This window comes from Sceloporus occidentalis, unplaced genomic scaffold (assembly GCF_023333645.1).
Source record: "Sceloporus occidentalis isolate IW3139 unplaced genomic scaffold, rSceOcc1.0.p SCAF_12, whole genome shotgun sequence".
In the NCBI taxonomy this organism is placed as follows: Eukaryota; Metazoa; Chordata; class Lepidosauria; order Squamata; family Phrynosomatidae; genus Sceloporus; species Sceloporus occidentalis.
This window is the reverse complement of record NW_028316992.1, coordinates 20,968,680-20,993,242: the sequence shown is the minus strand read 5'-3', so window position 1 is coordinate 20,993,242 and position 24,563 is coordinate 20,968,680. Positions and strand designations below refer to the sequence as shown.

Below are 24,563 nucleotides of genomic sequence, written 5' to 3'. Positions count from 1 at the left end.
AGGACAAGTCCTGGAAAAAGGAGCACGACTGGTCACCCTATACTCCATAGTGAGGCTCCAAATGGAGGTCCAAAGTGTGAAGCCGAAGGCTTTCATGGCCAGCATCCATAGTTTTTTGTGGGTTTTTGGGGCCGTGTTCTAGAAGAGTTTATTCCTGACGTTTCACCCGCTTCTGTGGCATTAGCATCATTGGGGAGGTGAGGGGGTTTGGACTGCACCAGGTAATTGTTGAATGCCAAGGGCCACACGGTACACACACACACACACACACACACTCGTCCCTCCACATTTGCGGTTTGAACTTTTGCGAATTTGATTATTCACGGATTGTATTAATATGTTTTCTCTAGGAATATCTTGGTCCTCCAGTGCAACTCTATGGTCAACTTTAACCAAAGGTTTGCACTGAAAGACCTAGAGATTCCTAGAGGGAACACTCCACTAGGCATTTGTAGCAACTCCAGTGCAATTCTATGGTCAATGACTGGCAGATGTTGACCACTGAGTTGCACTGGAGAACCTAGAGAGGTGTCCTCTCAGGTAAAAACATAGCATTTTTGTTATTTGCAGTTTTTCAACATTCACAGGGGTCCTGTGCCCCTAACCCCAACGAAGGTGGAGGGACAAGTGTGTGTGTATATTTGTGTGTGTGTGTGTGTGTGTACAGTTGGCCCTCCTTATCCATGATTTTTTATACACGAATTCAAGCATCTATGGCTTGAAAATATTCAAAAAAAGTATAAATTTCAAGCATCAAACCTTGATTTTCCCATTTTATATAAGGGACACCATTTTGCTATGCCACTGCATTTAATGGGACTTGAGCACACATGGATTTTGTTATTCATGGGGGTTCCTGGAACCAAATCCCAGTGGATAATACGGGTCCACTGTATGTATACTCCCATGCCACTCACTTCCATGCCAGCATTCTCTGAAGATGTCAGGAATAAACTCTTCCAGAACACGGCCTTAGAGCCTGAAGAAACCACAACCCCCCCCCCCCCCAAAAAAAAACCAATGTGCCCAGAGAGGCCTTCCTCCTTTTCCAGGGCCTGTCCTCCATTTCAAGCCTTCCTGTCCGGGGGGAGAGGTGTGTGTCTAGGGTTGCCATAATTGTCCACTAAAACCAGGGACAAAATGTCGGACAAATTCTAGACCAAACTGTAGGACAAAACTCAGCCCAAAATGTAGGACATTTAAGGTCCTCCCTTTTTCTTAAATGCCCTACATTTTGGGCTGAGTTTTGTCCTGCAGTTGTCCTACGGTTTGGTCTCGAATTTGTTCCACATTTTGTCCCTGGTTTTAGTGGACAATTATGGCAACCCTATAGTGTGTCCCAAAGTGTCTTCCATTTGGAGCCTGACCCAGAAGGGCACCAATTTGGGACGTCCTAAAAGGCCAATAGTTGCCCATAGGGAAACCATACTTGTCCCTCCCCAAGTTTTATTTCTAGGAGTGGTGCTGTGAGTTCTTTTACAAAAAATCACATTCTTGTGTGTGTTTCCCCCCCTTATGTCCTCCATTGTGCAGTGCTTTGTCCTCCATGGCGGAGTGAGGACACACTGGGTAAATCTGGGTGAGTAGGGCGCCCCCCTGCGTTCCCTGGGTGGGCTGGCACTAGTAGCAGCCTCCCTCTTTTTCTCTCTCCTCTGGGCCCCTCCTTCCCTCCTTCCTTCCCTCCTTTCTCCTTCTTTCCCTTCCTCCCTTCGCTCTCGGGTGGAGCTGCTCCTCTGCTGACATCAGCCTGGAGAAAGGGACAAGCTGCAAACCCCTTCAGCTCCTTCCCTCTTGGAGGCTGCCTCCCTTTCCCCCTCCTGCTGCTGGCCTGGGAACCCAGGGGGGCCCTCATGGAGGTAAGCTGGGCAGCCCCTGGAGCTCCTTATGGGGAGCAGGGGGAGAGAGAGAGGCTGCCCCATAGTCTTGGGGAAAGGCTTGTGTGGAAATGAAGAGGGAACATTGTAGCTTTAGCTGGGCTTTTTGTCTCTTGGAGTTGCTGGGGCTCTTGTTGTTGGTGTTTGTTTCCTCCCTCCTCCTCCTCCTCCTCCTCCTCCTGCTCAGGAGAACTCCTTCCTCTGCACCACTTTGGGGCCAGTAGTTGCTCCTCTTTTGCCCCTTGAAGCAGAGTAGTTACTCCACTGTTGGGAAGCTGAGAAAATTGGGGGGGGAAGGAAGGGGGGATTCAGAGAAAGAGAAAGAGAGAGAGAGAAACAGGAGGGAGGAGTCTGGTCTTCCCTCCCCTTCTTTCAGCTTTGGTGTGTTTTTAAAATGTTTGTACTGTTTTTAAGGTATGGCTCCTTGTGTACTGTGCCTTTTTCAGATGGTGAGTTTGCTCTGGCTCCCAGCATTTGTGGGAGAAAGGGGGCAGATGCAAAGAAAGAGAAGAGCCACCACAAATGCAACAGTAACACTAATAGTACTAATTATCATCATTATGAAATTGTTACTAGGACTGTTATTAATACCCTCATTAATGATGGTATTAATGATAGCACTAGTGATAATTTCATCATAATAATGACAGTTATAGGAAGTTTGAGACTGCCAATAAAAGAAAGAAAATTCAGGTGGAGAGGGCGAAGTAGCGCCAGTTGGCTCAATATGGAAGAGGGGCGAGGGGAAAGAAATGGGGGAGAAGTTGGGGATCCCTCGGCTGGGGAGCCTGGTGTGGGGAGGCAGGCTTGGGTGGAGTAATTGGGATTCTGCAGGCCAGGGTTTGAATCCCCGAGACCCACTGGGTGGCCTTGGGCAGGTCACACTCTCTCAGCCCCAGAGGAAGAAGGCAATAGCAACTCCCCCCCCCCCTCTCTGAAGGGACTTGCCAAGAAAACACTATGATAAGTTCGCCTTAGGATGGCCATAAGCAGGGACGTAGCTAGGATTTTAGGAAGGGGGGGTCCAGACTAAGTGCCACCATTATAATGGGGCTTGGGTGCGGTGGCGCAGCAGCACACACCATTCATTTTTCTAATGGAAGGGGGGGGTCTGGACCCCAAGAACCCCCCCCCCTTGGCTACGTCCCTGCCATAAGGACTTGAAGGCACCCAGCACACAATCTGCAGCCATCAAAAGAGGAGCCAGAACTGCCAAAGCAAAGCTGTAAATGCATCTCCCCGGAAGGAAAAGGAAGGGGGGCTGCCCAGTTTTTAAAGTTAGGAAACTCTTCTAACCATTCCCGGCGTATTAGCACTGGATTCATGTTGACAAGGGACTCTGTCCTGTCAGTGTGATTTACCTGCTTAATAGATAAGACGATGTGAGTAGACATCAAAGTAGATCAATATAGTCAGCATTCCTAAAACTCAGTTTGTTGTTGTGTGTCTTCAGTCCTTTATGGTGACCCTATCAAGTGGTTGTAAGGTTTTGTGCAGAGAAGGTTTACTGTTGCTTTCCCCTGAGGCTGAGAGTGTGTGACTTGGCCAAGGTTATCCAGCCGGTGTCATGGCCAAGCAAGGAATCAAACCCAGGTCTCCAGAGTCGTGGTCTAAAGAGTTTATCACATGGCAGGCAAAGCATCCACATCGCGTGAATAAACGGAGATTATATCCCATGAATATCCCAAAACAACAGGATTGTTTTCAGATGACGCCGGGTGACATCGCCATTATCCCAACATTAACCCGCCACAATTGTGGGCGCCACAATTCAAAAAGGACATTGAGAAACGAGCGTGTCCAAAGGAGGGCGACTAAAATGGTGAAGGGTCTGGAAACCATGTCCTATAAGGAACGACTCAGGGAGCTGGGGATGTTTAACCTGGAGAAAAGAAGATTAAGAGGTGATATGATAACCCTGTTTAAATATTTGAAGGGATGTCATATTGAGGGAGCAAGCTTGTTTTCTGCTGCTCCAGAGACTAGGATGCAATGGATGCAAGCTCCAGGAAAAGAGATTCCACCCCAACATTAGGAGGAACTTCCTGACAGTAAGGGCTGTTCGACAGTGGAACACACTCCTTCCTCAGAGTGTAGTGGAGTCTCCCTCCTTGGAGGTCTTCAAACGAAGGCTGGATGGCCATCTGTCGGGGATGCTTTGATTGGGATTTCCTGCATGGCAGGGGGTTGGACTGGATGGCCCTTTTGGTCTCTTCCAACTCTATGATTCTATGATTCTAACCCATGAATACAGCAGGCAAAATCATGCAATTTTGCCGCTTTATTCATGGATTAATGTCAGGATCCTGCTATTGTGGCATATTCATTGATTTAATTGCCGTTTATACACAGGGTGCAGGCATTTCTCTCCCATGTGGTAAACTCCTTCTCTCAGACCACTATGCCACTTCTGAATAAACAGGGATAAAAACAGATTATGAGTCTTTGGAGGGGGAAGCATGTCTGACTCTTTCACCCCCAACACATTGACGCATTCAGTTAATATAAGGAAAAAAAGTTTTGAAATTAGTATTTAAATTAAACATTGACCAGTACTTGTTTTGGGGTTCTCCTGAGGATTTCACACAGAAGAGGACCATGGAACTTTTAACATATATTTAAGGCAGCTGAAAATAGTGGCACTTCCTCATTAAATTTGCAAAATACCATATTTTCCACTCAGACACTTTACAGCAATTCTGGTAAGTTCCTATGGCCAGTTGTGACGTGCTTTCATGAAGGGCACTTGTGGTTCAGATGTTGTTGGCTTGTCACTACTAGTCTGCATCCACACAAGAGAGTTTGATACCACTTTAACTGCCCTGGCTCAAGGCTATGAAATTCTGGGAATTGTAGTTTGTTGTGGGCCCAGAGCGGAGCTTTAAGGTCACCCGAAGTCAGACAACAGCAACTTATAAAGTTATAAAAATAAATTGTCTAAACTTTCCCATGACCTGTTGGTACTCAGTGCATTGTGTGATGAATGTTTCTAGCAGCAATATCTCTATATGGTCAAATGTTTGCTCAATTAATTTCATAAAGCCAATCTTTGGAAGGGTATCTGGTGAAGAATCAGAAAGTACTACTGGGCAGAATCCGTTCTTTGTGTGGTGTTTTATTCTCCCTCATCCCTGCTTGCTTCTTTAAACTATAGGAGGGGCAAATATTGTCTCAGAAGGCAAATTACTCTGTAGTAGCTCATTAGAGACTATGGCTGCATCTACACGGCAGAAATAATCCACTTTGACACCACTTTAACTGTCATGGCTCAATGCTGTAGAATTCTAGAAACTGTAGTTTGTTGTGGCACCAGAGTTCTTCTTTGGTGCTACAACAAACTACAGATACCAGAATTCCATAGCATTGAAGCGGTGTCAAATTGGATTATTTCTGCCGTGTAGATGCAGCCAGAGTAAGTTCAAGATTTTTGCCTCTCCAGTAGGCTGCATAGTGCATAAAATTCCAAGACAACATGGAGAGTATTGGGTAGTACAGTCAGCCTTCTGTATCCACAGATTTTTTATCCATGGATTTGAGCATCCAAGGCTTGAAAATATTTTTAAAATACATAAATTCCAAATAGCAAATCTTGATTTTGCTATTTTATATAAGGGACATCATTTTGCTGTGCCACTGTATTTAGTGGGACTTGAAAATCCATGGATTTTGTTATCTAATGGAGGTCCTAGAACAAACCCCAGTGGATAACAAGGGCCCACTGTATGGCCACCCAAAAGGTTATAAGCAGCAGTTCCAACACTGGCATGGCCGCTGGTCCTACTTAACCACATTGGATGCTGGTGTGCTGTATATGCAGTGAAAACTGCGAGTGATGATGGTGTGGCTGAGTCAGCGTTGATCCTAAGAGAAGATTGCATGTGTACACTTTGGTATTGATAGTGGAAGGGGAAAAAACAGGTGAGGAGGATGAGTGCAGTCCTCCATCCTTCCCTGTTGCTCTCTTGATGACCTTCCTGAAATGGTATGACATCTCTGCTCCTCTAAGCCAAGGTGGTAAGTGGGTGGGTGGCCCTCCAATTTCATTGGACTGCAACTCCAAGCAGTTCCTGAGCAGGAACCTCTGGAAGTTCATGTGACTCCCATTCCAGCCCTCCATCTGTTATCTGGCTTCCTCTCCCCTCCAGAAAGCTGACAGCAGTTGGGAGAGAAGGTGGCATGAGTATCCTCCCCTTCTTCATTCACAATGCTTTGTACCTTGGAAGGTGTTTAAAGTGTGGAAGGAATATGCTCAGTCATTTTAATCACTCCAACCTTGTGAGCTGCCTGTGACTTTGGTTGTAAGTAAACCGTATTACTTGATATTGAGACTAATTAATCTCGATTACTGTGCTCATTTAGATTATATGTGTTCCGTTGCTGGAAGAAGAAGATTTGCAACTAGGCCTTCAATCTTCTACAAATTTACCAAGGAGTAATCCTTTCTTGTTGTTGTTTGCCTCTAAGTGGTTTCCACTTTATGCCAACCCTAAAGCAACCCTATCATGGGGTTTTCTGCTCAATCTATGTGGCATGAATAAACATTTAGAGTTAAAGCCAGTGGTTAATACCAACTAGAATAACCCCACTGAATCAATGAGAATTGGGCGAGTCAGCAATTATGTAAATGCCATTGATTCACAAACTATTACTTGAATTTAGCTCATACACTCTTTAATGTAGACTACATTATATACCAACGCACTAAACATTTGTAGATATGCTTCACATTTCTAGATTTGCTTCAGAATTTTCCTTATTTCAGCAGAGGGGTAGAATTGTCAATTTTTAAAATTAGTAGACAAAAGCATAGAATTTTACCCTTGAATTCCTTCAAGGAATTTCAAGCTGAATCCTGTTCAGAGAGGGATGTAGTAATCCTTATGGGTGTGTGTATGTACCTTCAATACACATGGGGTAGTCAATTTATGGCTATCCCATGAATTTCACAGGGTTTTCTTAAGTAAGGAATACTCAGAGGTGGTTTTGCTCTGAAAGACAGCCTACAGCACCTTATACTGGGCAAGAAAAAAATAATACTCCAGAACAGGTATGCTTTGACCTCTCTGGAGTAACTTTAATGTAGGGCATAACATGTAGAAATGAGTGAAACAAAAGGATCTATTCTGAATTCTGCTAATTTAGAAAATGTTTTTTCCCCTGATTCCTTCACAGAGCTAAAAAACCCTTTGCGATTAAAACTATCTTATTTCCTTGTAAAACTATCCACGTTATATTTGTGATTATTATTATTACTATTATTATTAGCTTAAAATGAATGGAGGTCGTGAGAGAATCCTATTAATTCATTAACTGAATCTTTAAAGAAATCCTGTTAATTTTATTTGTAAATGATGAGCGGCATGAAAGGTTTAGTCATATAGTTTGAGAGAGGGAAGAAAAGACTGAGCCATAATCTGCGAACTGAGCATTTGGGATCAAGAAGGGATGTGTCATATATGAGGGGTAGCATGAGCTGAAATAGAAGAATGGCAGTGAGGGAGAAGTAAAATGGAGGCACAAACATTCCTTGTGGAATTTTAACTGAAGAGTTTCTTCTTCCAGAGTTGATTTATATCTTTTTAAAACTTGTTTAGATTTTGTTGTGTGTGTGTGTATATATATATATATATATATATATATATATAGTATGTGCCATCCAATCTTGTAGACACCTTGGTGACCAGAACAAAACAAAGTTGTATGACTATTAGCAAATGTAGGTATTTTAGACAAGCTGGATGCTTTCTTTGCACATCTCATATTTTTGTTTGTGGAATGGTTTAATAGCTGGAACACTTATTTGTGGAGTTTATTACACACTGTTGATAATTTCATTATTACAGATGTTTTAGTCCTTTCTAGATGCATACGGCCCACCCAAGTGCTTTGTAATTTTTGGAAGTAGACCTGATTGACATGTTTCCTAGATGATATTTCTATGATAGTCTAACAGTGAAGGAAAATAACATTTTCTTTCTTTCCTGATAAATGCCAAATTATGACAACTTCCCAGAATATCTTCAAGAGTAAGCAAATTTTCTACATGGTGAAAGCTGAGAAACCAGGTTTTAAAAAGTGCCAGAAAATATGTTAATAGAAACTATTTGGCTCCTTTAGATTTATTCAAAGGTGGTGAATTGTGTTTTGTGTATAATTCCTCTGCCATTTGAAAGTTCAGTGATTGAAATGAAGCCATATATGGTTAGTTTTACCATTAACTTTTGCTGCTGGTGAACGTGCAGATTGAAAAGTGAATTGTTTTCTGTCAGTTGAGGTGGTATGTGTGGAAGAGGGAGAGAGAGACTTCAAGTAGAGGATTTGCAACCAACCTGCACCTGTGAGCAGAGAGGTCTGGAATAACTGTGTTGTTCCCTGTCAAATCCTATTTCTGTTCCTCCCTTTTGACAAATGCCAAATGTATTTGACATCAGCTGTGACCCACTTTACTCCACAGTGCATGCAGTCTTCTTTTGTGTTTGCTTATAGTTGTCATGGTTCTTTGTAGCTGGCCAAGGATCCACGGATTTGAGGGTTGCCTTAGAGCGTATGAGAAGACGTGGAAGAGGAATGTGTGGGAGTTCTGGGCTTTTGAAGGTGGCTGTTTTAAATCTTAGCATAGCGTGAAACTTTATGTCACCCCCCTCCCCCCCCATTCACAGTGCTGAGTGGAGGCCCTTTTCATGTGGCATAGATCACTAGACCACAGCGAGCTGTAAGTGGATATGTACAAGCCTTAGCCTTGTAATCTGTTATATTTTCCAGCATATTTTTGTACTGGTAAAAGTTCAGTCTCCCTCCTGACCTGCACTCCAATACAATGCATTAATTACTATTGTGATTAATATTTAAGATATGGCTGTTACGATGTTTCATATACCAATATCAATGGCATGTGAGTGTCTAAAATGACCCCATCACCACTCCAGGAAACTTTCAGCCTTTTATTATATGAGTAGAAAAGCTTTGGAAAGCAGTGACAGTACACTGGGGGCATTGTGTTCTCATTCTTAACATGTAGTAGTGCACACAGAGAAGGATTTTTAGCAGGATAGCACCTTCTGCAACCAACTTTCTGATCTTGAAATCTAAGATCAAGCCTGGTTAGAATCTGGACAAGGAAGACCAGCTGATGTAGGTAGTATTTCAGGGAAAGCAATGGCAAACCACCTCTGAGTGTTGCTTGCCTAGGAAAATCCTATGAAATTCATGGATTGCCATAAATCAACAGGGAACGTGAAGGCACAAACACACATTCATGTTTTATATGTTGTACATTAGACATTGCACTACTGATGCTGAAACTGCCTTGCAGAATAAGTACAGTAATCTCTTTGAGGTATGTATGATCATATGATAAGGACTTGTGATATAGACGCCTGTGGATTCAGCGGAAGGCTTTCACATTACTTGTTACAAATGAACTAGTTACAACTGGTGGTATTCATCCCTAAATTGACATAGGCTACAATGTGTTTTACTCTGAAATATGGCAGTTCAAGTTGGTGCAATCTGAGACTTTGAAATTGGCAGAACAACTGGAGAGTAGCTTTTACATAAAACAAATATTTTTTATCCAAGGTAGTTTGGTTGATGATTAACCTCCTTGCCAAATTTCAACTTCCTTGCCAAATCAAATGAGCAGAAAAGTGTCAGAATCTGGCATTTCATATAAGTTCTTCATTTTGATGGGATGGGGGTAGTTACACATAAATGCTAACATCATAGTCTGCCTCGGCAGAGCAGCAGACTAGTGGAATACAAGTATAATACTTTTTTGAAGGTAATGATAGTTTTGGCTGATTGTGATGGAGCCTTTTGTATGTCACAGCATATAATTTTTGTCATCTACATAACATGTGTTTAGCATGCTACATAACATACGTTTAGCGTGCTTTATTTTGCAGTTGTAATTGGGATTAATTTGCAGCCATCTATGAAGAAATTCTGTTGTTGCTGGAAAATAGATTAATTGTAGACAATATGCATTTTCTTTCACATCAGGTTTCTTTTGGGCTGGGGGGCCTTTGCAAACCAGCTTCTAGCATGCTCAGCAGATGACCATAGTTTAAGATGAGTGGTCTCTGCCTTCATTAAGATCTCTCTAGATCATTTTAGCTGACAAAAGAAGAACATCTGAGACAGATTGCCTGTCACTCTAACATTGTCACTTTCTTTCTCCTGTGTGATTTTTAACAACTTTGCCTGATGAAGAAATGAATGAAGCTTCAAAAGCTTAAATGGTGTATTTTGTGCATTTCAATAGGCTGATAAAAATATTGTTTTGCGATCAGTTTAATGTGACATTGGAATGCTGTGCAAGTGTTCATGCACAACGGGTTAAGGACTTTATCACATGAAGCTTGAAAAGTGGAAAGTGGAGAGAGCCAGATAGCAGCATCTGTGGTCATACAATGTGTCTGTCGCACAATGCTGTGTCTGTCCAACAGCTGGTCTGTAGTCCATTCATTGCTGTAGCACTCATTCTCATTGATGGGCAAAACCTGTCAATGTCCTCCAGTCATGCTGCTTTTCCACTGTTGATGCACATGTGATACATTCCTTGAAGCAGTTCCAATATGCAGGGTACATGGTGTGAGTGGACATGATCATGCTCCTCTTGCCCCCTCCTATTCACTGTCCCCAAGTGGGCTGTTTTTCTTTCCTCAATTTCCTCAATTTCATTTCTTTCTTTTTACTTAATGGATTGTCATGATCACGCAATTGTGCTAAAAATAAAAATAGAGATAGAAAGGCATGCTGGGAAGACCATAGGGCAGGGTGGTTAGGACCATGAAGGCCATTATGAGAAAGGCACAGGCTGGGACAGAAGCAGCACTGTGATCGTTTGGAAGAGCTTTACAATAATGACTGTCCTCAACCCAGTATGTTTGCATTTCCTAGACTAATGAGATTGTGGTGCCTTACGAACCTGGTGTGATAAAGTCCTAAGTATGGTATTGCCACTACCATAGAAAGTCCAATCAATAACTAAAATATTTGGAATAATGTCATAAGAGTGTGGCCATTTCAACATCAGTGTGAGTTTCTTAAAAATAGCATTGGGAAGACAACAGCCCTACATCAGTTTGCAAGGTCTCCAAGACTGAGGACCTGTGGGAAAGGCCCAGTGTTGCAGTGGTAATCTAAGAGACACTTACGCCAGCCAAAAGCTGCAATAGGATCCAAGGAGAAAATGTATTTCCTCCTATGAGTGTGTGGCTTTCGCTGGCTCTGGAGCAAGAAATATGCTCATTTTTTAGAAGTGCTTTTTCCATAGCAGCAAAATGAAAGCTGGTTTGGCAAAGCACCAGGTCATTCTTTTCATGTTTTGTCACAAGCCTCTTGGGACCTATTCTTAGTTTTCTGTTACATAACACTGTTCCCCATGCTATTCTTTAGTGATGAAAGGAAAAAAGAATTCATATACAGTCATATCCTGTAGAATTACAGATCTTTGTAGGACACTGCAAACCAAACAACCTATTTTTGGTAAACTTACTGATTTTAAGGGTACATTGACAAGCTGCTGGGTAGAGAATGAGAATCTGTGGAGATCACAGTAAATGCACATGACAAGACCTTTTCTCCAAGAACAACCTTCAAAGATTTGAAGTTACACAAATTTTCCTTTTTGATCTTTTATCTACTTGGCTTGCATCTTTCAGAAGAAATGCCTGCACTGTTCTGAGCTAGAATTGTCTTATCTGTGGTTCGCTGGGAATGATGGTGTTTTAGATCAGCCACCAGTTCCAGCTTCTCTTTAATGTTCCTTTAATTTAAATTTGTATTTTACATGCAGTGTCTATAATAGCACAACCTGGACTCAATGAATGTTTCTGAAACCATTCTTAAAATCCCAGTGATGGGAACAAATAGTATTGACTACCTTATTTTGTGATTGGACAAAAAGTGAAGCTAGACTTGGGCTTAGATCCTGTTGTTAGTTCTGACTGTATTAGACCCATTGAACCATTGGGATTTGCCTGTGTTGATTCACCACTCAACAATTAGTTGAATGGGTCTACTCTAGTTGGGACTAATAAACAGAATACCAACGTGTTGCATTAATGGGGCCTTTTCCAATTTTGTGCCTTTTAGATGTTTTGTACTACAGTCTACCCTCCTTATCCATGGATTTTTTATCCACGGATTCAAACATTCACAGCTTGAAAATATTTTTCAAAAAGTCGAAATTCCAAATAGCAAACCTTGATTTTGCCTTTTTATATAAGGGACACCATTTTGCTATGCCATTGTATTTAATGGAACTTAGGCATCCACAAATTTTGCTATCCATGGTGGGGTTCGGAGAATAACAAGGGCTCACTGTACAAGTATCATAAACTTCATCCTACATGGTCAATGGTCAGGACAGCTAAAAATTGTAGTCCAAACATTTGGAAGGCGACATAACCCCAATCCTTGGTTAGTGAGCTTGGCTTTAATGTAGGATAAGAGATCCAAGCCTAGGATCCCTAGATGTTGCTAACATCGAAGCGCCACCAGCATGGTCATTTGTCTGGGATTGTTGGAGTTCTAGTCCATGAGCTTCTGGGGATCCAAAATGGGAACCACTAATATGTGAACCCCAGTTTCAGAATTCTCACTCGGTGATAATGGACCCATCATTGTCCCTCAGACAAGGAACCCGTTTGCACAAAACAATTATAGCATTCTGAAGATGACCACACTGCAAGATAAAACTTCTCTGAAGATGCCAGCCACAAATGCTGGCGAAACGTCACAAAGAAACTCTGCTAGAACATGGCCACCTAGCCCGAAAAACCCACAAAAAACTAATTATAGCATTGTTATTCTTCTTTAACTGCTATGATTCTGTCCTATGCAGTCCTGGGGAGTGGGATATATAGTTTGATCAGACAAAGCAGAGGAAAATTCAGTGGCTGAGGATTTTAACCACCACCCCAACTCCCAATCCCAGGATTCTGTAGGATGAAACTATGGCAAGCAGAATTGCAGTGCTATAATTCTGTAGTATGAATGGGCCCCTAGTTTGGTAAGGCTGCCCATAATGCCAAGGTATAAATGTCAGGGATCTCTGCTCTCTTGTTGAAGCAGATTAGGCTTTTCTCTTTCATATGGTAGGTTGCTTTTTGTCAGTCATTGTATGGTATTGCATGACTGCACAATAATACAAATCTTGCTAAGCTATTTTAAAGTTAGCTTTGGAAAGTGATAAGCACACCTTGACAATTTCAGAAAACAAATATATAAAGGTCTTATCTTCCAGACTTCCTGGGTATCAACACATAAGTGTAAACAAAGATGGATGTGTATGAATACAATGAATAATGTGAACAATGAATAGAATGGGTATTGATATATGGAGGCATGAGGTAAGCAAAGTTGAGTGCTTTTGAGCCTAACTGATGACAGTGGAAAAGCTATATGGTGTCGGTAAGACAAAAATATGCAGCTTGAACAGAACTGTGTCCTTAGCATTTGTATAACACATTTCTGGTGTCCAAATGCTCACATTCTCTCAGTTCATCTTCTAATAGATCATAATATAATAATAATATCTATGTTGCAAATAAAGATTGGTGACTTTCTTACTGATAGTTCATATTCCTCACTGCTGTGCTACATCTCCTCTCATCATCGGAAAGAACAGCTTGAACCAAATTACAGAACTAAAGTCTATGAATAATGCAAACATGACACGGACATCCAGTGAGGTTATTAAAAACTTGTTGCTTATTATTAGATCTTCTGGCTGTAAGTGGGGAAAGAACTGTGAAAGAGGGAAGATGGCAACATCCCAAAGCAACTTGGCTGCAGATTTACTTTCTTAGGTCACAATCACTTTTGGGTAGGACATTCTCCCATAACCGTTTGATACTATATCAAATACTACTTAAGGCTGGAGCGTGGCTTTGGCGTGGCTTCTGGACTCTTAGGACGCATGCATCATTTAAACAGCATACCTCCAAAGTGACCCGAAGCAGCTTTATTTTTGCCTGCCTGTTCAGGCCCTTAATTTGGAGCAAAATGCCCTCCTACTAAGATAAATTTACCATAGTGAAGCCAAAGTAATAACTTACAGTTCCAACTTATTTGCTGTGTGTCCCCTCCCCCACATATCCTTGAGATCACTTTTGAGAAGAATTTCATATGTTGGGGGCTAGTTTTATCTTGCAGTGTGGTCACTACTTTAATTCTGCAAGGTGTTGCCTGGTTTCTGTTAATTAAAAACACAGATTCAATGAATGGATGCTGACAGGATATATAGTTTATGGGCTCAAAAGGTGGGTGATTATTACCATCTGGAGAGAATAAACAAGTTAGTGTTTTATAGTGGTTGGGTAGCCAATAACACTAGTAAAGTTGTTTAGCCATATTAGTTGTTGGCACTAGGTAGTTTTCATAGGGGGGAAAAAGGATATTAATTGTGAGTGGACAAAACAAATTGGACCAGGATCAGACAGTGCCTTGGCTCCATCCACCCTGCTTCTATAAAAATTAGGGCATGTTAAGTCCATGCAGATAGTTAGTGACTTTATCTGCAAAGCGTACAGCAAAGTGGTCATAGTGGGCCTTTGATTATTTAACCAACTTATTTACTGAGTGTGCAGGAAATGTAGATTGCCTCACCCAATTATTGGATACACAGCAGTTATTTCATAAATTCCACTAGGCTGACGACAATGTATTCCATGGGTTGGAGCAGCTGGGCATGAAAAAGTGGCCCACTGTGCATGCGCACCGTCACACAAATACACCATGTGCGACTTCCAAGTACTTCCCACATGCCATCAATTTGCATGGCTGCCCCTTTGATTGGCTACACAGTTGCACATGCGATGCTGTGCCGGTACTGGGAATTGGTGAATTGGTGTGTGTATGATGGCAAAGCACAATAATGGAGGCCTCTCATACATGCCCCTTCGCCTCCCTTCACCCCATGCCTCTCTGTTGGACTATCTGGTTTGTGTATGTTGTAATTACATCCATTGGGATTGTCGCACTTTGATTTCTTTGCTTTGCCACAGCTTGCACTGGCGGTGGGCTGTTTATATGAAGGTGCAAAGATGCACATTTTCCAAGATAAGCCAGATTATCCCAGCCTCTTTTTGTTCTGATTTTTTTGACCTGTTTTGGTTTTGACCTGCTTTGGATGCATACTTTATATAAACACCCTGCTTTCAAAGCAACAGGAAGCCACTTTATTTTGCCCATCTGTTTCACCCCTGTGTCCCCTTACCTGTTTTGCTCCAGACAAGTCTACTCATTTACTAGTAGAATGGAATGAATCAGGAATACTATATATGATATGAAGCCATATCAGATGTGGACTGTTGGTTTCTCTGGGATCTGAAGCTGTGAAGTGTAACTCACCCATTCTTAGGTTTATACCCTGTTTATCTCATGCAGTCCCTCAAGTATAGCTGCTTCATCCTTTGGCATGACTGGGTTGAGCAGTTTTGTGAGTGGAAAGCAGTGTTACCTTTTCCATAGAATCCTGCCTTTGTAGTTATATTAAGTACACAACACTGGTGACCTTCCTGATCATATTGTGGAAAATCTACATGGAATGTGGTTAAAACATTTCACAATGGAGTGTAGAGGAGGGAGGACATTCAGCAATGCAAAGAACATTAGGTGTAATCCCGTAGTTAAACCAGTATGTAAAATGATAATATCTTGAATAATCTCAATGAATATCCATTTGCATTATTCACATTATTCAAATATGTGTAGTGTTTAAATAACAAATACATTAAACATCCACAAGCACATACACTTATTCAAAGCTACCTTATTTTGTGTGTGAAATGAAATTTTCCTGTTGGTACAGTTAAGACTTGGAGAAAGTATGCATTAAATCTCTTAACTTGCCAAAATAATTTTCACTGACAACAGTATTTTATTATAGGTAATGATGTTTCAGTGTAAGAAGTTTTTGTTCTGGCCATTCTCCACTTGCTACCTCACTGACCTTATTGTGTGTCTTGCTCATCAAAGCATTGACACTGCAGCTTTGCATTGTGCGTGGCTCTCATTCACTGGGCATTGCTCCTAGCAACCTGACAATAGCACTTTGTGCATGGAGCCAGCTGCACAGCTGAATAGCGCACAGTTGCAGAAGCAGTGTTATCATACAGTTCAGAAAAGCCCCTGAAATAGCATCCAGATATTATGGTCTCCTTGGCAGTCCCAGTGCAGTATCCTCTGATGACATCCACAATCCTGTTCCCTGATGGACTCCCTGAGCCCATTCGCACTGCAGAACTGAGGCACTATTATTCCAATTTAACTGTCATGGTTCTGTCCTATGGAATCCTGGGACAGGAGCTTCCCAGCTAGCAACTTAGACTTCTCAGCTAGAAAGTTCCAAAAACACAGGATTCCATCAGATGGAACCATGGCAGTTAATGTGGAAAAATAGTGCTATAATTGTGTAGTGTGAATGGGCCCCACTTAAGCACAGACTTTGGAGACTCTATAATGACAGCCAGTTAGTTCCTTCTTGCTCAGCTCTTAGAAAAACTGTGCTGCCAGGTCAGAACCTGGCCTAACTCTGTAGTTGTTGTTGTTGTTATTATTATTATTATTATTAACTTTTATTTATAAAGCGCTGTAAATTTACACAGCGCTGTACATACAATCTTTTAGTTAGACGGTTCCCTGCCCTCAGGCTTACAAATGTACTTGGAATTTAAATTCTGAATTGGACTCAGACCTCTTTATTAACAATAGAAATAAGTAAATTTTGGATCCTGCATAGCTGTGTGGCATTATTTTTAATTCCAGCAATTTTTAAATATATGCATATATAAATATACTGCTCCTGCTCTACACAGAAATGAGTCATAGTGACCTGAATACAGTTAATTACAAACAGCTTCACTGGCTGCCAGTTTGTTTCCGGGCACAATTAAAAGTGCTGGTTATGACCTATAAAGCCTCATATGGCTTAGGTCCAGGCTATTTGGCTGATCAGTTTCCCTGTATGAGCCAGCCTGGGTTCTGAGATCATCAGGAAAGGCCCTTCTCTCAGTCCTATCCCCATTGCAAGCATGGTTGGTGGGGACGCAAGAGAGGGCCTTCTCGGTGGCTGCCCTAGACTCTGGAACTCCCTTCCCAAGGAGAACAGAATGGCCCCCTCTTTGTTGTTCTTCCGCCGGCAGGCTAAGAGTTTTTTTTATTCAGACAGGCTTTTAAAACAGAAAGTCTTTAAAGAACAAGGTGGGGTATGTTGTAATGTGTCAAATTGTATGGTTTTTAAGTGCTTTTATCTTAAAGTGCTTTTATCTTTTAAAAATTGTATACTCTTTTTAACAAGTGATCAGTTTTTATATTGTAATAGTTTAATTTCATTTTAATGGTAGCTTTTGTATGTTTTTAACTGTACTGTGATTTTAAATTGTAAGCCTCTTTGAGTCCCAATTTTATAGGGGAAAGGATATAAATAAAAGAAGGAGAAGAAAGAGGAGAGAGGAGTGCAGCACAAGTAGCAGCAGCAGCAGCAACAACTGCTACTAAAGTAGACATATTGAATCAGTTTTTGAATGGAGAGTCAATGGGTCTACTTTTGCTAGGATTGAATATTAGTACTATTCGGACTACTACTCCTTTTTCTGAGTCTAGGGCCCTATACAGACTGCCAAAATAAAGCTGCTTCGAGTCACTTTGGAGGTATGTTGTTTAAATGATGCATGCGTCCTAAGAGTCCAGAAGCTGCGCCAAAGCCATACTCCATTCCTTAGGACTGGATTGTGGCTTTGGCATGGCTTCCAGACTCTTACGACGCATGCAACATTTAAACAGCATACCTCCAAAGTGACCCAAAGCAGCTTTATTTTGACCTGTCTGTATGGGGCCTAGGTCTGCTATTTGTTTTACCTAAACTGTTATAAATACAACAGTCTGCTTGTTTGGTTATAACACACAACCAAAATGGTTATATTTTTAAATCACCCTTTCAAAACCTCTGGCTGGGATCCTGTACATATAGCTACAATGTCACAGCTGTGCTCCATCTCCTGATCTGAACCCCTAAAGCCCACCTTAAAACCTAGGCAGCTGTTTTGGCTCATTGAACTGCAGCTCACTGGAGAAAAGGGTCTGGACATGTCATCTTTTAATGTCCTGCTCTCCACACTGCAGAACACCTTCATTCAGTATGACTGCCTGGCTTTTGTGATGGGGTTGGGGACATTTACACTCTTGGCAGTGGTGCCATGTTTATAAATGTAAGCACAAAAGAGTTTTGAGGTCATAGGTCTAGCTTGCAAAATCAGAACTGGTCTAATGGGATGCCAGCATTATGGTGAATTTTTTTAAAATTAGATTTATGGCACTAAAGCGATTTGCTGAGAAAAGTTAAGAAGGGAGGAAAAGAAGGAAGGAGCAAATACTTTAGATAAATTTGCATTTTGTGGTGAGCCTTAACAAAACAAGATGGAGGGTGGAGTCCATACATTAGCAATCCATTAGTGAGCAATTAGGGTCTCTCATCTCATTCTGCTAACCAGCCCTGGCTTGGAATGCTCCTATAAACCTCACCTAGTCAGTCTGACTGTAAAACTACTGCAGGATGAGTTCTGCTCATAGATGATAGCATCCGGATACAGTTGTCTGTTGCCTATTACACTGGACATCCATTCACACTGTATTCACATATGTTCAGATGGTTATAAGAATATGTCTCCCTTTGGTCTCCCAGCTCTTCTACTGCCCCTTAGAATTACCTCTCAAAAACTAACCAGAATCTCCTGTGATAGCGTCATCAATCTGAAGAGGATTATATTTCGCAGGGTTACAAAAAATTCATATGTCTTCACAAAATTGTGTATTTATTCATTCAAGTTAGGTACTGGTGTATACATTATCTCTATCCTGGAGAAAGTTGAAAAGCTAATACCTGGGTTGAAGTCAGGTATGAACACACACAGTTAGATACTTATAGCCATCTGAACATATGTGAATACAGTGTGAATGGATGTCCAGTGTAATATATGAACCTAATATCTTCTTTAGATTGCTGCTTAACAGTAGACTGCAGATGAGGGATGCAAGCTTGACAAAAAGTTTCTGTCCATTACAAACTACTGGGCTGGGCTGGAGACATAAATCCTGAGACATCTGACATCAAGTTCTGCCACATCTCACAGAATTTTAGCTAAATAGGTCCACATATAAAATATGCCATAACCTGTTGGTATTCAAGGTGCAGTAATATTCACTCTTGTCTTTTAAAGATGCAAATGAATACAATAGTTTTGTTTTGAGACTCCAATCTTTAATCATCTCTCTTCCACAAAAAGGCCTTCTAATGCTTTGGAACATTCATTTTTGTATCTCTTCAGGTTAAATTGCATTTTTCGACAATAACCTTTCAATCTAGGTCAACAACAAAAGTGTTAAAGTCAGGCAGACAAACCCCCCCCCCCTTGTTTGACTTTGGCTTGTGAATTGTTGCTGTTTTGATGATGCTTCATAACACCCTGTGCAATAGTGTACCTCCTAAATCACATTGCTCTAATTGCTTTATGCTTGAGCTCCTCTCAAAAATTCTTTGCCTCTGACAACTCAGTTTGTAACAATTTAACCTACTTGAGCTGGTTTGCTTCCTGGCAATGGGAACACCTTGTGAAATGCTGCTTTTTCACATTACTTTCTGGTAATCAGGCATTACAAAAATAACTACCAAGGTCTTGGAATGTTGTTCGTAGACAGAGGCTGACAATTTATTCCAGTGACATAAAGAGAAATGCCTGCTTTTGCCACTCCACTATTTTTTTCCCTTTTTCATAGGAAGGGTTAATGCAGTCTGTGCTTTTGAGCACTTCCTTTATAAAATGTATCGATGAAACTCTAAAATAAGCAAAAGTCATTCTCCTTGTTTTGTGATGACGCACCTGTCATATTATGTCAACAGTGCCTGAGTGTAAATATTTTCCTTGCCAAAGTATTTTCCTCTGGCATTTGTTTAAAAGGTTAACTCCTTTGGACTCGGACGCCTATCTTTTAAAAATATTTTTCTAAAGAGCTCTCTTAAAAACTGATAAGAAGAAACAATACGTGTTTCTGTAACACTGTGATATAAATCTGTTCAGAAAACAAGGTCAAAAGTTCTGTTTGCTTAGCAATTCATGGAGTTGTCTATTCTCTACTGTAGCAGGCTTGGTTTAGATATGGGGCCAAATGTTATTTTTTCACTATTTTTAGCCAGCTGTCCTAAGTGCAGCCTGAAATCTGCATAGCAGCAATATTTATTTATATATTTAGGCGATTTTAGGTGAGAGAATATGCTGGCTAAGTGTCATCAGGGGCTAGCCTGAAGATAGAGCGCCCTCCCTCCATAACTGTCATCTTTCGGCCGTTGAGGGAGAGAACAGGCTGAGAGGGAGTTCACCAGGCAGGTCCAGTTCCATCAGGACTAGCCTGGAAGAAGGAAGAGCCCTCCCTCCAATCCATCTGCCTTGGTCCAGGCCTCAGAGGGAGAGAAGAACCACTGGACCTCATCCCCTTTCCCTCCACCATTCCCTTCTCCTTTTGTTTTGTGTCTTTTAGATTGTAAGCCTGAGGGCAGGGAACTGTCTGATTAAAAATATTAATTGTAAGCCACCCTGAGAGCCATTAGGGCTGAAGGGCGGGATATAAATAAATAAATAAATAAATAAATAAATAAATAAATAAATAAATAAATTTTCATCCCACTTTTCTCCCAGAGTTGGACTCACGGCAGCCGCTCACAGAACGATGATCAGTTAGGGACTATGACTCTGGAGAGCCAGCATGGTGTTGTGATTTGAGAGTTGGATCAGGGTTCGATTCTCTACTTAAGCATAAAAACCCACTGGGTGACTTTAGGCAAGTCACACTTCCTCAGCCTTAGAGGAAGGCAAAGGCAAATTGCCTCTGAAGAAACTTGAGAAGAAAACCCCATAATGGGTTCACCTTAGGGTCTCAATGTCTAAAATGGCTTGGAGGCACACAACAACATATTACTCTGGAGACCAGGGATTGAATCCCTGTTCAGCCATGAAAGTCCACTGGGTGACCTTGGGCAAGTCACACAATCCCAGCCCTCTGAAAACTCTGTGATAGGTTCACCTTAGGGTTGGAAATGTCAGGAATGACTTGAAGGCACACGACAACAGCAAACAGCTAAAAATCAAATAAAATGTAATATTAAAATATTATTAAACCTATGATATATAAAAATTAAGGTCATCTTACAGGAAAAGCATGTGCAACACTCCCCATTATGAAGACCCCATTCTTCAGCAGCCAGACTGCCTAAATAAATAAAAAGGTCTTTGCCAGCTGGCAGAAGGACGAGAGGTAAAGGCTGAGGGGGCTAAGCCTCTCTTCCTTGGAGGAGGGCTCCACAACGTTGGGAGCAGCCACTGAGAAGCCCAATGGGAGTCCCATCAATTGTCACTCTTAGATCCTTTTGTTTTTTATATTAAGATTCTGACTACTAAATGTAGATGAGACTTCAGTTTCAAGCCAGTCTCCTCCCCCTTCCCCCATTGTGCTTTCTGTCTAGACTAATGTGGATATCTAAAGAACTCAAAAGGATGCTTGCTAACTTATGAAATTTTAATTAATCTTAATAGAGTTGTTACTCAACACTGAGTCTCTGTGTTTTTTAGGATGAAACAAATGAAAATGATGCCAAAGAACTTAAAATGGTGAAGGGTCTGGAAACCATGCCCTATGAGGAATGACATAGGGAGCTGGGGATGTTTAGCCTGGAGAAGCGAAAGTTAAGAGGTGATATGATCGCCCTCTTTAAATATTTGAAGGGATGTCATATTGAGAAGGGAGCAAGCTTGTTTTCTGCTGTTCCAGAGAACAGGACCCGGAACAATGGATGCAAGCTACAGGAAAAGAGATTCCACCTCAATATTAGGAGGAACTTCCTGAGAGTAAGGGCTGTTCAACAGCGGAACACACTCCTTCCTCAGAGTGTAGTGGAGTCTCCTTCTTTGGAGGTCTTTAAACAGAGGCTGGATGGCCATCTGTCACAGGGGATAGAATCATAGAATCATAGAGTTGGAAGAGACCACAAGGGCCATCCAGTCCAACTCCCTGCCATGCAGGAAATCATAATGAGAGTTCCTGCATGGCAAGGGGTTGGACTGGATGGCCCTTTTGGTCTATTCCAACTCTATGATTCTATGAAAATTCCAGCAGGCATATCTGTTTGTACTCACCCTAAAGGCTGGATGGATGAGGAGAGAACTATGGTAAATGGTGACTGTGTGATGTGTGAGAGAGGCAACTAGGTGTGGCTAGGGCTGGTCCATAGATAAGTCACTGATTTTTTGAATAAATTGTCTAGACTTATACAAAAGTATAGACTGTCAGCAAGGAAGTGCCTTCTGGCGTGAACCCCCTTCTCTGTCCATGGACCTCTTTCTCCATATATATATAGAGAGGGGAAGTTGCACCAGTCCATGGTTCATGAAGCATGCCTCTTTGTAGCCTTACATTGTCCCTTCACCCTTTATACTGATGCTTTGAATCAGTAATAATACCCCAGGCCAGAGTTGTTGAAGTAACTGATTAAGAACGATATTCCACTTTGAAGGATTGCTCTATTTTTCTTAGCCTCCATGCTGGATATTATTAGTGCTAATACTTACCAAGAAGATAACTCATTTAAGTTGTATGGTTTGGAAATGCTCATGACAAACTCATGCTAATTAAATATTGCTGCAGTATATGTGGGAAGCAAGACTGGCCACTTGAATTACAAGAATCTCTGTACTTGTATTCCCTCATGAGTTGAATATTTAAATCATTTTCTTTATTTACGAAATTTATTCATCAGTGAAAATGATGAAGATACTTAGGAAGATACTTTCTGCTTTTCAGTAGAAAAACTATAGGAAGAAGTAGAAATGGACAAAATTACCAAATCACAAAATACAGAGCGCAGAGTATTGCTTACTGCTTCTTACGCAGAGTCTAAATTTGTAAAATACTACTATTATCACTATTAATAGTAATAATAATATTTATTTATTTATACCCCACTCTTCAGCCAAGGCTATCAGAGCAGCTAATTTCTCTTTTTTGAAAACATGTATTATCACAAAGACCAGGTATCAATTATTTACATCTGTATACAAAATACAGTTAGCCCTCCACATCTGCGGCTTTGACTTTTATGGATTTGATTATTTGCAGTTTTGATTAATAACTTCTCTCTAGGAATCTGTAAGTCCTCCAGCACAACGTTGCCAGAAGATGACCATAGATTTGTGCTGGAGAACCTAGAAGTTCCTGGAGAAAACACTTCTCTAGGTATTTGTAGGTCTTCCAGCAAGATTCTGTGATCAATGTCTGGCAGATGTTGACCATAGAGTTGCACTGAAGAACCTGGAGATTCCTAGAGATGTGTTCTCTTAGGCCCTATACAGACCGTCACTTTGTGCCAGCCTGTGGGTGGAGTTAGGGCACAATGTCTGCATGCCAGGGCACCATTTTGGCATGTGCCAGTCCACATGGCATGTGCCATCATGACACCTTCCGGTGATGCAGCACTGAAGGGGCATCATAAAGCCATGCCACTGGAGCTATGGTGCCCCTTGGAGGTCACAAAAAAAGTTGCTTTTTGCAGCTGCTTTTTGTGCTCTCTAGAGGCTAGATCAGGGCTATGGTGTGAGGTTGCTGTGGGGCCAATCCAGCCAGTAAAGGGGCGGCTGCAGACCACCCCTTTGGGGTGCTCTGTATAGCCCCTTAGGTAAAAAAAATAGTGTTCTTTTATTTGCAGTTTTTTCACATTCATGGGAGTCTTTCACCCCTAACCCCAACAAATGTGGAGGGACCACTGTACACAAAGGAGCAACAGTCCATTTCATAGACCAGCAGTTCCAAATTTTTGAACCGACTTCCAGAAACCCTAGTCAACATGGCTAATGAGCAGAGATTCTGGGAGTTGAGGTCCAAAAAATCTTGAGGGCCAAAGGTTGAGAAACACTATCATATAGACATCTCTGAAATGGCTCTTTCAGAATAGCTATAAAATTGCCCTATTCACATTGATCAAATGGACCTTTCTCTCTGAGGTAAACACGGTAAGCAGATCTCTCTGTTTTGCCATGCTGCCTGACAGAGTGCAAAAAGGATTTCTTGGAAGTCACTTTCAGTATTGTTGTTTCAGAAGCCATCAAAGCAAATTTTTGGCTAAAAATAAGTTAATGGCTAACAGTCTGCAGAGCAGGAACACAACTTGGCTATAATTAGTAGGCTGTGTTGGATTAGTGTTACAAGAATCAGCACTTCAACACAGTGAAAAGGTTATTTGGGAAGTTTCTGTTTTCCTTTCTAGAGTGACCACAGCTTACAGTGTCCTCTGAATCCTTATAAACCATAGGTAGGGAAAACAAGCTAACATTAAACCATAGTTAATGAAGTTTTCTGCTAATCATTAAAGTTATTCACATCTCACATCCATACTGTGTGGCGTTCTGATCATGATGTTTGGCTGGAGGATTTGTGACACTCTCAATCTCTCCTTGAAAGGATTAGGCAGGCAGCTCTGGAAAATATGGGGACAGAGCATGGGATCATGAAATAGGAGTTTCCAGCAATTCTAGTCAGGATTACCAAATGACATAAACAGGTTCTGGGAGATTCATCAGGGGGGATTTCACCAGTTGAAATGCTGGTAAAACATTGACCCTTTACTTCTTCACGCTATAT

The 24,563-nt window shown here is 41.4% G+C and overlaps 1 protein-coding gene across 1 annotated transcript in view; it reads left to right on the top strand.

Annotated features, from left to right (window-relative positions):
- Positions 1 to 1,685: 1,685 nt before the first annotated feature.
- Positions 1,686 to 24,563, top strand: part of LOC149305366 (SH3 domain-binding protein 4-like) — a 62,587-nt gene continuing 39,709 nt past the window's right edge. The window contains exon 1 of the mRNA XM_089478007.1: positions 1,686 to 1,856. The gene's annotated coding sequence lies outside the window, so the exon portion shown is untranslated. The remainder of the gene's footprint in view (positions 1,857 to 24,563) is intronic.